Here is a 14,335-nt window from a genome sequence, read left to right as displayed (position 1 = left end):
TTATGAACACGTCCAGTCTACAACTCGTCGAGTTGTATGAACAACTCGTCGAGTCCTTGGGAGATTCCCTTGGACTCGCCAAGCCTGCTCTAAGCACTCGTCGAGTCCCATGACTCCCAGGCCCCTAATGAGCTTGAACAACTAAGGGACCTTCCTTGCTCTCATTTGGTCCTTCGACAGAAGGATTTGATGGTCATTACGCTCTGACTCGTCGAGTCCCAAGAATGACTCGGCGAGTTCACTCTTGACCACCACCATACACTCGATCTAAAGGGGTCTTAACACACCAAAACCATAGATCTGGCCTCCTAATGCCCATTTTACATGTAAAGTCCTGAACTTGATGCACATGCAAGGGGGTTTTGGCTCAAAAATCCATAAGAAGTGACCTACAAGAGGCATGGGGATCTCATGGCCATAAAATTGGCACCTTTATGCCATGAGACCCCTCCTAAGGCCCAGATCTGAAGTCAAACTTCATTCATCCCTTCATAATCCGAAAATGGCTTAGAAAGCCCCCAAAATCCCAACTCCAAAGATGAATAATCACATAGAAGGCCAAGACAAGAGATTTTTACCTTGAATGAACTGGAAATGGAACAAATCTCCTGGATCTCCAAACCCCAACTTGCACTCCCAAGCTCCTTTCCTCTTCTCAAGCTTCACAACCCACCAAAATACACTAAAATGGCCTTAGAGCACACAGACAAGGCTAGGGTTTCGATATACTGCCTTATGGGAGTGGTAGGGACGAAAAAGGCTGGGATAAGTTGTTTAAATAGGGTGCAAACCCTCAGATTTAGGGTTTCACTCAAACAACACCTACTCGTCGAGTTAGGCTCCCGACTCGTCAAGTAGGCCACTTAAACTCTCCCGCGGTCATGACCCTACTCGACGAGTTGGGCTATCAACTCGTCGAGTCCTAGAACAAATACAAGAAACCTTGAATTAAATACATACTGGGAATCAAGTGTTACAAATTGGATGCCATTTGGGTGATTGTCGATTGGTTGACTAAGTCCGTCTATTTCCTACCAATAAAGGAAACGTATAAAATGGAAAGGTTGACCCGGATTTACATAAAGGAGGTTGTGAGATTACATGGTGTATCGATATCTATTATCTCAGACTGAGATAGTAGGTTTACCTCTCGATTTTGGTTGTCGCTACAAAAGACGTTGGGAACTCAGCTCGATATGAGCACCGCCTACCATCCCCATACCGATGGACAGAGTGAGAGGACCATCCAAACATTGGAAGACATGTTAAGGGCCTATGTGCTAGATTTCAGCAAGGCTTGGGATACCCACTTGCCACTGGTCGAATTCTCATACAACGGTAGCTATCACACAAGTATCAAAGTTGCTCCTTTTGAGGCCCTTTATGGACGAAAATGTCGATCACCTCTCTGTTGGGCTGAGGTAGGAGATACCCAACTCGCAAAGGGACAGGTACCAAACAACACTCTCACAGGACCCGAAATCATCCGGGAAACAACGGAGAAAAATCGTCCCGACCAAAGCACGACTCCTAGCATCTCGAGACTGATAGAAGAGCTACGCAGACCAAAGGCGAAAGCCACTGAAATTTCAAGTATGAGATCGCGTGCTGCTAAAAGTCTCTCCCTGGAAAAGGATGATACGATTCAGAAGGCGATGAAAGTTAAATCCACGATACATCAGTCCATTCGAGATCCTTGTCAGGATCGACCCGGTGGCCTACAAGCTACAGCTACCACCAAAGCTTAGCAAAGTACACCTCGTCTTTCATGTATCAAACCTAAATAAATGCCTATCAAACGAAACCCTTATTTTTCCACTTGACGAGATTGAGTTGAATTAAAATCTCCTATTCATTGAGGAACCGGTTGAAATCATGGATATTGGGCCAAAGACTACTCTTTGGGCCCTAATGGGCCAAAAATCTCTATTGGGCCCTCTCACTAAACCAAAAATCCTTATCGGGTCAAATCCATTTCTTTTAGACCCATTATTGGACCGAAATCTTTATTGATCCCGAACCAAGCCCAAAAACGCATATAAACCGAAAACCCATTAATGGGCCTAAGGTGTACTCGGCCACTCTTGAAAAAACGAGCCCAATTTCCCTCTCTTCCTTGGGCTGATCGGTTGAAATAAAAAAAATAATTCAAAAAAAAAAGAGAAAAAGGTTGCACCTCAATAATATACAACATACATCAAGGCCATTATATTTCATACATCCATGCAAAAGATTTTTTCCCAACATTTATCAATGATCTTCTCTCTCTCTCTCTCTCTCTCTCTCTCTCTCTCTCTCTTAATCAATCGAAGCTTCATCCCTCCTCACCATTTTCATTTTAAAATACACAGACTAGAAAATTTTAAAATTTAAATTTCCTTACTGATGTATTTCTTTGACTTAATGACATCAGCTCCTAGGCTTGGAAAAGTGGAGAATGTTGGAGACACTCAAGAGACTTCTGAAAGCCAAAAAGACGATCATGTCCCTACTTTATGAGGTGTGCTAAAAGTATTGGCTTTTTAAGATTTTTACATTCAATATCCTCGATCTAAACCATTTTTTATTTCTTATTTTTAATGAGTATAAGAAATATAAAAATGAGTAAATTGTGAGAATGGTTCCCTGACTTTACATGGCAATGAATATTGATAGTGTCTTAAGGTCAGGAACTACCATCCTTCTCTTTATCTTCTTCTTTTTTCTCTCACTATTTTGTTACATATATAAACACTTTATTATACAGGTTCACCATGGTTCTATATCAGTTGAAGGTACATTAGGAAATTTCAGGTTGTGTGATTGTTCACTAGGTACGGATCATGTTTGGGAATGGATTTTTGATATACGTAATCAAGGAGCTGAATCTCTTATCCAAGTACATATTTTATAGTTGATGTTATGTGTACAAAGGTTTACTTATTATTTACTTTGCCCTAATCACTCTTTCTTTATATGTGGCATATATCAATTCTCATTTGAGTCCTACAGTCCTGAACATGATGACTATGAAGGATATAACTTTAGCTTGAGTGGCAAACTTTCTTCCATTCGTATCCAAGAGGTTAGTTTTGACTTTCTTTATTTTCATTTCAATTGAACGACCAAGTAAACTCACTGTATGTTTTCTATGTGTACGTATTTTATTACTAAAATGAAGTTAATTCAAGTTGCAGCTCCTTACATATCTTGTGGCACTGGCGCCTCCGGTTTCAGAAGAAGCGATCAAGTTTGTTGATAAAGTTGGAGGGTTTGAATGGTTGATTAAGAAGTATAAGATGGATGGAGCTGCTGCAATGAAGTTGGACCTCTCTTTAGAGACTCCAATAATAGTGGTACCACGGGATTCCAATGGCACAGAGTTAGTAGTTCTTCCATTCCAACTGCAGTTTGTTCATAATCATATCATATGTCTTGTGACCTATGAAAATGGTTTATCATTGTTTCTTTCATGGATGCAGTTTCTTGGAAGTGAAGGTTTGGGCTTCAAATTAAACCCACTGTCACAGTTTTCTGTTTTTATATCTTTTAATAATATGATGGAACTCATAAACCCACTATTGTAAACAGATAGGCTCATTGCATATTGTGGTGTCTGACAAAGAATATGGTATTATTACCAACTGTCTTGCCATGAACTTGGGTGAACAACCTGATTATTTGAAGATGATGTGGCTTAGGATTGACTTTATTCGTTCTTTTCTTGAATTGGGATATAACTTTCTCTTCACGGTATTCTCTCTCTCTCTCTCTCTCTCAAACACACACACATTTTCTCTCTCTACATAGGAAAAAGTGGATTTTTGTGTTGTTATGAACTAAAGTCTAGGTTTAGAAGTTAGATGTTTGAACAAATCAAAACAACTTAGTTTTGAGTTAAAAACAGAACCCCTTGTGAAATAGAATAGTTATGAGAAAAATAAAATCAAGAATGTGATCTTTATATTCAAAACTACGTCATTTTGAGTGGTTCTACAACACAACATATTTGACTCATATATTTACTTTGAGATTGAACTTAGGAAAGGTTAAACCTCAGATTTATTTGACTCATATATTTACATAAGCTTTTTGTTTTAGGTTCTTTCTGAAGCTAAGAAAATAACTGAGTCACGTATGGCTGCAAAGGTAAGTTTTGTAATCTTGTGAAGTGTTTAATAGCAATTTTAGTAATTTTATGAACTTGTAGTATGATGTGAAGGATTAAGCTTCCTATGCCTCTTATTTTCTGAAAAGATAATACTTGGTTATGTGTTTTTCAGGCTGCTCAAGATGCAGAGTTGGCTATCACATCAAATACTAGTCTAGAAGGCGTGTGGTGCTCCTAAAGTCCCTACTAAAGCTGTTTGTGCAGAGAGCATATGGAATTGCGAAAGGAGATACTGACTCTTCTAAATCTTCAGAAACCGGTACAGTCGACCACCTTTAGAAGAAGTTTTGGAGGCTAGAAAGAAAAATGTTAGTATTTATTTTATAATTGGTTGTTTAATTTATCAACATCTAGTAATAGAGTTTTGAAATTAATTTACTGGTTCAAAATTGGAGGTTGAACATTGCAATGACAAGGGTAATATGGGAAAATTAATTTACTGGTTCAAAAATTGGTTGTGTGATACACATCCACTTCATTCAAGTACTTTAGACAAGGGTAATATGGGAAATAAGCAAATTAAGATAATCTTATTAGTGGAGGGGCAAATTAGGTATTTTGCTTAATACATTTGGTTATGAGGGGAAAAGAAAGCTCAAGTTGAAAGAGATAAGATGCTGCAAATGCAAGCGTTGCATTCTTTATTTTAATTGTTAGTATGAAACACATAGTAGATTAGATTAATGCAAATTTATATATTGTAAGAAATAGAATTGTATGACATTAAATTTTATGCAATGAATTGTATTTTTTGTATATGGTATTTTATTTCTATTATGAGACATTAAATGCAAATTTAATTTAAAAATTAATTAATAAATATATAAATATATTTTTTTTTAACATTTAAATTTACGATACGCAAAAATGTGTGTCATCTTCATTTATGACATGGCCTTTCTTGACAAAGGTTTTAATGATACGCATTGTGTGTCATAAATGCGCGTCGTCTATAGATGACGCGCAAAAGCGTGTCGTCTCTCGTTATGTCAGGGCCTTCCTTGACGCGCATTTGTGCGTCGTCTGAGCGTTTTACGACACACATTGCACGCTGTAAAAGGCTGTTTTTCTAGTAGTGTATGTAATTTTGCATTGCGCAATGCGCGGCTGTTCGCCTAGTATACTTATAAAAGAAACATTTTTCCTTTCACCACATTCATTTGAAACTCTCATGCATTTTTTTATTAACCACATTCATTTGAAACTCCCATGACTTTTCAATTTCTTTCTAATAATAATTATAAGTTGATTAATAAGGTTAAATAAATATCAAAACTAAAGTGTAATCGTATATAAACTAAATTTACATATTAAAATAATATCTTTACTTCTACTTATAAAGTTAGGTTTTTTAACTTTTAACATACTATACTTAATTTATTAGTTTTAATATATTGTTGGATGTAAACCATTATCATTTTAAAGATACAATTTTGGAAAAATTTGCATAAAATACTTAAATTATTATTTTAAATATAACATTACATGGTCAACTTAAATATATTTTTTTTTAACGTTAACAACCCAAAAAATATTTTGTAAATAGTTAAAAGTGATAAATTGTAGTGATTTTCTAATAATGATTATAAGTTGGTTAATAAAGTTAAATAAATATCAACCCTAAAGTGTAATTATAAATAAACTAAATTTCAATTCTAAAATAATATTTTTATTTCTACTTATAAAGTTAAGTCCTTAACTTTTAACATATTACACTTAATTTATTAGATTGAAAATGTTGTTGTATGTAAACCATTATCAGTTTAAAGTTATAACTTTTGAACAATTTGAAAAAAATACTTAAATTGTTAATAACATTATAATGTCAACTTAAATATAAATTTCAGTCCACTTAAAAAACCAAAGAACATTTTGTAAATAGTTAAAAGTGATAAATTGTAGTGATAAATGCAAAAACTAAATTGTAATTTCAAATTAATTAAAATATTTCCTAAAGATATTTTTATAATCGTTAGAAGTTTTCAAAAAAATAGCTTAAAATAACTTACAGTAACAATAGTTAAAAATAACTCTATACAAATGATTATATTGTTACCTTTAAAATCAAAAAACAATGTTTGATGTTTTAAATAATTATAGTGATAGAAATTAAAACATTAAGCAAATAAATTAAAAACAAATTAATTAACAACAACAACAACTATAAATAACATTAAACCATATATTATATTTAATCTTATTCATGTGTAACTCACGCGTAGATGTCATTCAAACGATTGAGATTATGCAGTTATAATAGATGTATATATTATCATATAATTCAAAATAATCAATATATTATATCAATTTAGTATATGAATTATTATATCAAATTTAACAACAACGTTATTGTTATATTTCAAAAAAAACATATATATGTAAAGACTTCAACTATATAGGTGTTTATGCGCAATGCGCGGGCATTCACCTAGTTTATATTAATAGAGAATTTAGCAAATCCTACTCCTAATAAAAGAATCTTGTTAGCCACGTGCCCATTCAATAAACCTCATTCACCATCCACTAAAATTACCAATGTACCCTTCTATTCTTTAATCTTACTTCTTCTCCCCAAATCTCGCTTATAATGTAACACTTGATCCCTGGTATGAATTTAATTCAAGTAGTTCTTATATTATTCTGTGGAACTCGACGAGTTGGGGGCCCAACTCGTCGAGTAGACTCGTGATCTACGGGGAGTTTAAGTGATCCACTCGACGAGTCGGGAGACTGACTCGGCGAGTAGATGTTGTTTGAGTGAAACCCTAAATTTGAGGGTTTTCACCCTATTTAAACAACTTATCTCTCCCTATCTCAGCCTCCATCGTCCCTTATACTTCCAGAAGACATTAGCCTGAAACTCTAGCCTTGTTTGAGTGTTCTAAGGTCATTTTTGTGCCTTTTGGTGGATGGTGAAGCTTGAGAAGAGGAAAGGAGCTTGGGGGTTCAAGTTGGAGCTAGAAGATCCAGAGATTATGTTCCATTTCCAGCTCATTTAAGGTAAAAAGCTTCTCTCTTGATCTTCCATGTGTCTAATCATCTTTAGGGCTTGGTTTTTTGTATATTTAGGGCATTCTAAGCCATTTTCGGGTTGTGGAGTGTAATACAGAGTTATGACTTCAGATCTTGGTCTTTGGGGGGTCTCATGGCATAAAGGTGCCAACTCTATGGCCATGAGAGCCCCATGCATCTTGTAGACATCATTTTTGGTCCTTTAGAGCTTAAAGACCCATGCATGGACGTAAAGTTTGTCACTCTACGTGCTATATCGACCCTAGGAGGTCAGATCTACACTTTGGATGAGATGAGCTTAACAGAAATCAAGTTTATGGACATGGAATTTAGTGGACTCGGAGAGTCGAGTAGTAGTTCCCCAACCTTTGCTGTTGTGGGGGTCTGGTTGAGTAGGGGTGCAAACAAGTCGAGCCAAGCCCGAGCCTGGCCAGGCTTGGCTCGGGCTCGTTTAAGTTATATGAGGCTCGATCTCAAGCTCGGCTCGATTCGAGCTTTCTTGTACTGAGCTCGGCTCGAGCTCGTAAAGAATTATCCAAGCTTGGCTCGGGCTCGGGCTCGACTCGTTTTTTATCTGATGTGCCTAAATAAGCTTAAGCTCGGCTCGAGCTCGTTAAGAAGCTCGTTTACTAATACCCTAAATCCGTAATTCCTCTAATATATTTTTATTTTAATATATATAAATAATAATAATTTATATTATGCAAAGGCTCGTTTAGGCTCGCGAGCCTAATTAAGCTTAATGACATAGGCTCGAGCTCGTTTAATAAACGAGCTTAATATTAACCTCGAGCTCGGGTCGAGCTCGTTTAAAACCGATTTCGAGTCGAGCTTTTAACGATCCGATCCCGAGTAGCTCGCGAGTAGCTTGGCTCATTTGCACCCCTATGGTTGAGTCTAGAGAAGGACTCAACAAAGTTGGATGAGATTATTGATGGGTTTTAGCCATAAGAACTTTCCTATGTGCATATGCAAACCCTATAGCTTAGATCTAGGTTTCTCTAATTGAACATGCAATTTATCCAAGACTTTCATGGCTAGATCTAATGTAAACTAACAATCAAATACATATGAAAACAGATCTAGAAGAATACCTTGAGTTACTTGCTTGAAAACTTCTTCTTCTTGGAGCTTAGAGTCATAATTGTCACTCCTCTAATGGCTTACAAACACCAACTAGCAAGAAGATGATTTAAGAGAGGGAGAGAGATGAGAAATCAGCTCTAGGGTTTCCTCAAACATGGAGTGGCCGATTTCTCCAACCCTAAGGGTCTATTTATACTGTGAGCTCCTAGGGTTTCACCTTAAACCCTAATTGGATAACTTAGCCTCAAAGCAATCCAAAGATCATTTTAGATAAGCCTTGGACGATTTCTAGGAGATCCATATCCCTAAAATCATCCACCCCTATATCTATAAAGATCCTTAGCTCCAAACACAACTATCACACATTTGACAGTTTATGCCCCTTTATTCAATTAATCTCTTTAAGTCACCAAATTAATTCCTAATTAATTTATGACTTATATTAATCAAATAATATTATTATTCCTTTAACATATTATTCTTATAATACATTAATAATAATAATAATATCTCTTCTGTCTATAAAAATCACCTTGTCAAGTTGCTATGGTGAAGGCAACCCAAAAGGACCATGCACAATCGGGTCAAGTACTTATCAAATATAGTTACAGCCTTAGACACAAATCCAACAATTATAGACCTGGAAATCATGGGGCTCGACGAGTGCATGATCAAACTCGGCGAGTCCAATTCAATCTCCCAATCCATGAAGATGGACTCGACAAGTTGTTCATACAACTCGGTGAGTCAAAGACTGGACACATTCATATGAAGGAGATGAACTCGGCGAGTCGGATTAAGATGGTCCCGGTGGTATGATTGTAGGAGAACCCTTCGAGTTCTTATTAGACTGCTGCTATCTTAAACCTGCTGAAGTGATCTAGAAGATTTGTTCTCTCTGATGTTCTCTCTGAAGATTCTCAAGCTGAAAGCGCTATCTTTCAAGAATCAGTACGTCAAGCCTCCTCACCCGATGTGCGTTTAGAGTCAAATCTTGAAGAAAAGTTCAAGTGCTCAAGATGAAGTCATTCATTGAAGATTCATCAAGTTCATCTTGAAGTTGTGAAGAATTTGAAGATAAATGTTGAAGCCAATCTCCCAATGAAGATTAACAAGAAGAGTCAACTACTTTTTAGGGGGGGGGGGGGGGCTTGTTGGGTCAATTAAGAAAAGAAAGCTATAAACCAAGGGGGAGATTGTTGGGTCAAAATATGGTTTATACTTTGCTTTTCTGGGCAATTATATTTTTATGTAATATTTTATGAGCTTTCTGTCTAGTTTACGGTCAGGTGGGGTTTACGGTTGAGTTTACGGCTGTAAACACCTTACGGCCGTGAACCCATTTACAACCCATGTCCACGAAGCCCATGTTCCCCTTGTATAAATATAGGTGTTAGGGTGTGAGGAACAGATTGATGAACCCTAGAGAGTTTACGGCCAGAGAGACAGAAGAACTATTGTGTGTTAGTGTGTGTGAATCTCTTGTATCCGGATCATCATTCTATTCATTAATACATTGAGCTTCATCATCTACTTCTTCTCCTTCTCTTCTATTTGATCTGACATCATCCGTTTGATTGGGATTCCACACCATCAAACGGATCTGATTGATACATTGGCATTTTTGGGGACTTACAATTGGTATCAGAGCCAAGTTGTATCAGTCAACTTTGTCAGATTTGGAGCATAATTTGATCTTATTTTTGAAATATTCTTGCGTTTTTGGATAGATCTCTGAAAAATAAGGGGGGTTTGTTCTTCGTGTTTTTCATAAAAAAAAGGTTTTTGATCGAGTTTTGGAGCAAAAAAGGGCAAAAATCACTGTTTTTGTTCGTAACCTGCGAGGGGGTGGCGGCCAGCAGCTAGGGTTTCCGAAGAGTTCACGGCCCGAGGTTTGCGGCTCGGAGTTTGCAGCCTCGGCTCAGAGTATACGGCTCAACAGTTTGCGGCTCGGTCTCGCACGTTTTCCGGCTTCTGAGTTCTCGGCCTCGCACCTCGGCCTCGCAAGCAGCAGCCTCGCAAGAACCAGCCTCGCTTCGCACATAAAAAAAAATCAGAAGCGCGTTTGGAGGTGCCTGGTTTCGAACCCGCGACCTCCTGTTCAACAATTCAGCGACTTATCCAACTCAGCTACCTGATCACTTGTTCTTTTCCTTCGAAATTTAAGCTATAACCCGTCTTTCTCGCAGCAAGTTTTCCTATTTTGACACTTTTAACCCAAAATTCAATTCCTTTTTAATTTTAAATTCCTTTTTCATCCAAAAAAAATATAATAATAATAATAATAATAATAATAATAGTAAATTAAATTAAATTAAAATTAATAAATAAAATTATATTTTAATTTTTGACTTTTATTTTTTAACTTTTGACCTTAAATTTTGACTTTGACTTCCAAGTTTGACTTTTGACTTTAAACTTTAACTTTTTCGTTTAACTTTTAATTTTTCAAATTTAACTTTTCGGTTTGACTTTTAAGTTTGACTTTTAAGGTTGACTTTTATAATCAAAGGGTTTGACTTTTAAGTTTGATTTTGGCTTTTAGTTGTGCTTTTTAATTGCTTTTAAGGTCAACGAGGGAAATAAAGACATGAAAGAGAGTCGCCAGGAGATGTTAAGACAAAATTTCAAAATTTTCGATTATATCCCTGGAGAAACCCTCGAAACTCAGTTGCAGCGATTTATTACACTTACTACTAAGATTAATATAGATGGGATCTTCTTGTCTAAATCTGAGATAAACAAAAAGCTATTGAATTCACTTCCAAGATCGTGGGATATGAATGCAACTATCATCAAGAAGACAAAAGATCTCAATCATCTTAGTCTTGCTGATCTAATTGAAGAACTTGATGCTTTGAAGTGTAGAGAAACAATGAGTTCTGAAAACATTCCAGTCACTGAAGTTACATGTACTCCAGCTTGTGAAGCTACGATTAAATTTCTTTGGGAACAAATTGATTTATTTAAAAAAGAAGTTGAGGACCTGAGATATGAAGGATATCAACTCAGGAAAGGACAGAAACCCCTGAAGGTTGGATTAGAAGCAAAAACCAAGGACTTTAGGAAACTTCAGGAAGAGTATAGCAACAAATGTGAAAATTATGACTATATTAAGAGACAACTTGCTGCTGTAACTAAAGAACTTGACACTTTAAAAATTAAATGTGGAAAAACAGACGTTAGTTTTAAAAATTATAATACGTCAAGTCAGACAGTCGAGTCCTTATTTGAAACCCAATTAAAATTCAAAGATAATCAAAACAAGGGTCTAGGATATGATAGTGTTCCTCCACCTTTCAATCATAACTACACATCCATCCCAATTACACAGGAAGAAATTGACAAGGAGGCACATCTTTGATATGGCAAACCAGCTGGATTTGTGTCAGGAGGTATTCAGGTAGAAAATACTAATGTTTCTACTTTATGTGCAGGTAAAGTAACAGAGGATGAGAACAAGGAGAGTTCTAATGAACAAACAAATGACCCCTTGAAATCTGAATCTGTTGCTTCTAATCAACCTGTCGTTGGTAAATACAGGCCACCATTTCAAGCTAAACAGAGTGCCTGTTGCAACTGTGCGTGTGGGAAAAGCAAGAGACAAGGAAAAGATACGCCACCAGGGGCAGAAAGAAACAACTTCACAGTGAAGAAAAAGACATGTTTTCACTGTGGAACACCTAGACACATTGCCAGAAATTGTCCAAGTCACGCATATGTTCCCTACTATGCACAAGGATGGAAGAACGCGCCAAGTGGGAGATACTTCAAAAGAAATCCTTCCAGGTCATGTTCAGTCAATGTTGACTGGAACGCGCAGAAGGTAAAGAATCAAACCCACAAGGCCAAGAATCTGAATGCCAAGGGCAAGAAGGGAGTGTCGACCAAGAAGCCCAATCCAAGAGATGCTCCAGTGAAACTAAGACCGGTTAGGTCAAAGTCACCTAGGCAGACGGCTTCAAGTTCCAAAGCAAGTGCCGAGGCACCCATCGGATCGAACAAGAAATGGGTTAAACCCGAATATAGATGGGTACCAAAGGTGAAAACTCCCAAATCTCCTAATGCTTCTAACGTTTCTACATCTTCTGTTTGTGATAAGCAGGATATGTCATGGGAGAGAGTATCGTGCATTGATGACAAAGGTCGACCCAGTTTCAAAACGGACTGGGTTCCAAAGACCAACTGATCCCGCTCTGTGTCAGAGCGGCTATGGAGGCATATCATCAGACTTCGGTTTGTTGGTAGTGGCTGCTCCTGGCACATGATAAGAGGCATCTCTCAACTGTACAACATTCAGAACTTTGTTCAAGAGTATGTGTCCTTTGCGGGAAAGGAAAGAAGGGAAGAAAGGAAGGGATCACATGGGGTTAGTACTTAACGATGTGAAGAATTTTTGGATCTGTTCTGAGATTACGCGTGTTGTTCTTAGACCTTCTGGATGCAAATTTAATCTGTGACTTACGGTTTGAATTTTCTTCTCTATATTCCTGAGTTTTTCTTAAGCTGATTTGCTTTAAAGACTAATTTTTGTTTTAGCATAGTTTAAATTGGCGCATTTAATTTCGTTTCTCTCCTATGCACAAATTTAGGGGGAGAAATAAAAATAAATCAAAAATTAGAAAATTTTAAATATATATATATATATATATATATATATATATATATATCCAAAAACATTAGGAAAACAGAAAATCAAAAAAATGGTGTTAATGGAATGTGCTTGCAGGAGATGTTTTGGGAAATGAAATTAGCAAGTGATAACGGGCAGTCTGAATCGGCGTAACGTACCTAAGTTGAATCGTCTATGCTCTGTGTTCGATGTGCTGGTAGGCACGAAAGATTTTAAATGGACTTGACTAGGGAGAGTTGAACCTAATGAATTTAAGGACTTGACAAATTTTGACCTAGTTAGATCCGTTTAACTTGATGTCACGACGCTCGGATAGGTTAAGCAGGGAGATATACATGGGAATCTACCGGTCACATTAAATAACCCGTATCTAGAACTGTGGATTCACTTTTCCTCGATGTGCGGATTATGTCCTTAATTCCGGTTGGATGGGGCGACTGGTAAATTCCGATAAATTAGGTCTGTAGAATATCATTTTCTTTCTTTCTTTTTGTTAGTCATATGTTGTCTCCTTTGCGTGACTTCCAATCCGACCTGGTACACAACATATGCAACTCTATTTCTCTGCATGTTATATATATATATATATGAAATTCCTCTTATCTGTTAGCCATATGATGTCTCCTTTGCGTGACTTCCAATCCGACCTGGTACACAGCATATGCAACCTTCTACTTCTCAACCCCTCTGAAACAATAAGTAATAGAATTCTGAATCTATCCTCTCTCTGAATGGTTGTCTACTCACCCGATGTAAGGAGTACTCTGGAAGTTCTTGATGGCTGGGGCATATTAGAAAGTGGGAAACATGTTCTAGTACACTTAAAATTGAACACATACAGATTGTCTGTAGATCTCACTGCTTGATTTAGGTGGACAACAATATCCCTGGTTGTAGTCAGTTAAATGGTCATAAGAAAAGTTTATTTAAGAATTAGGGCCAATTATGATAATAAAGTTACAATTAGATATATGCATGTTGTTGGATTAGTGTCTAAGCCCGTAACCATATTTGGTAAGTACTTGACCCGGTTGTGCATGGTCCTTTTGAGTTGCCTTCACCAAAGCAACTTGACTGGAGAAATTAAATAGAGAGAGAGGTTATTGTGATTTATTAATATGTTGTAAGAATAATATATTAAAGGAAAAATCATATTTGTTTAATTAATATTGGTCAATAATTAATTAGGAATTAATTTTGTGATCAAGTATAATTAATTAAACTAGAGGGGCTGAATTGTAATTATAAGATAGTTGCAAGATAGGGCAATATTTATCCTTGTTAAAGGATGGACGAATTCAAGGATAAGGATATCCTTAAAATCGTCCTAGGATAAGAGGATAAGGGTTTTTTCAAGGCTTATCTTGTGGTTGCTTGGTGGGCAAGCAATTGGATAAGGATAAGGACTGAAACCCTAATCTAAACCCTATATAAAGACCCCTAGGCCTTTAGAA

This window comes from Lactuca serriola, chromosome 3 (assembly GCF_051521515.1).
Source record: "Lactuca serriola cultivar US96UC23 chromosome 3, Lser_US96UC23_V15, whole genome shotgun sequence".
NCBI lineage: Eukaryota > Viridiplantae > Streptophyta > Magnoliopsida > Asterales > Asteraceae > Lactuca > Lactuca serriola.
The sequence above is the reverse complement of the archived record's forward strand: the minus strand, read 5'-3'. Positions refer to the sequence as shown.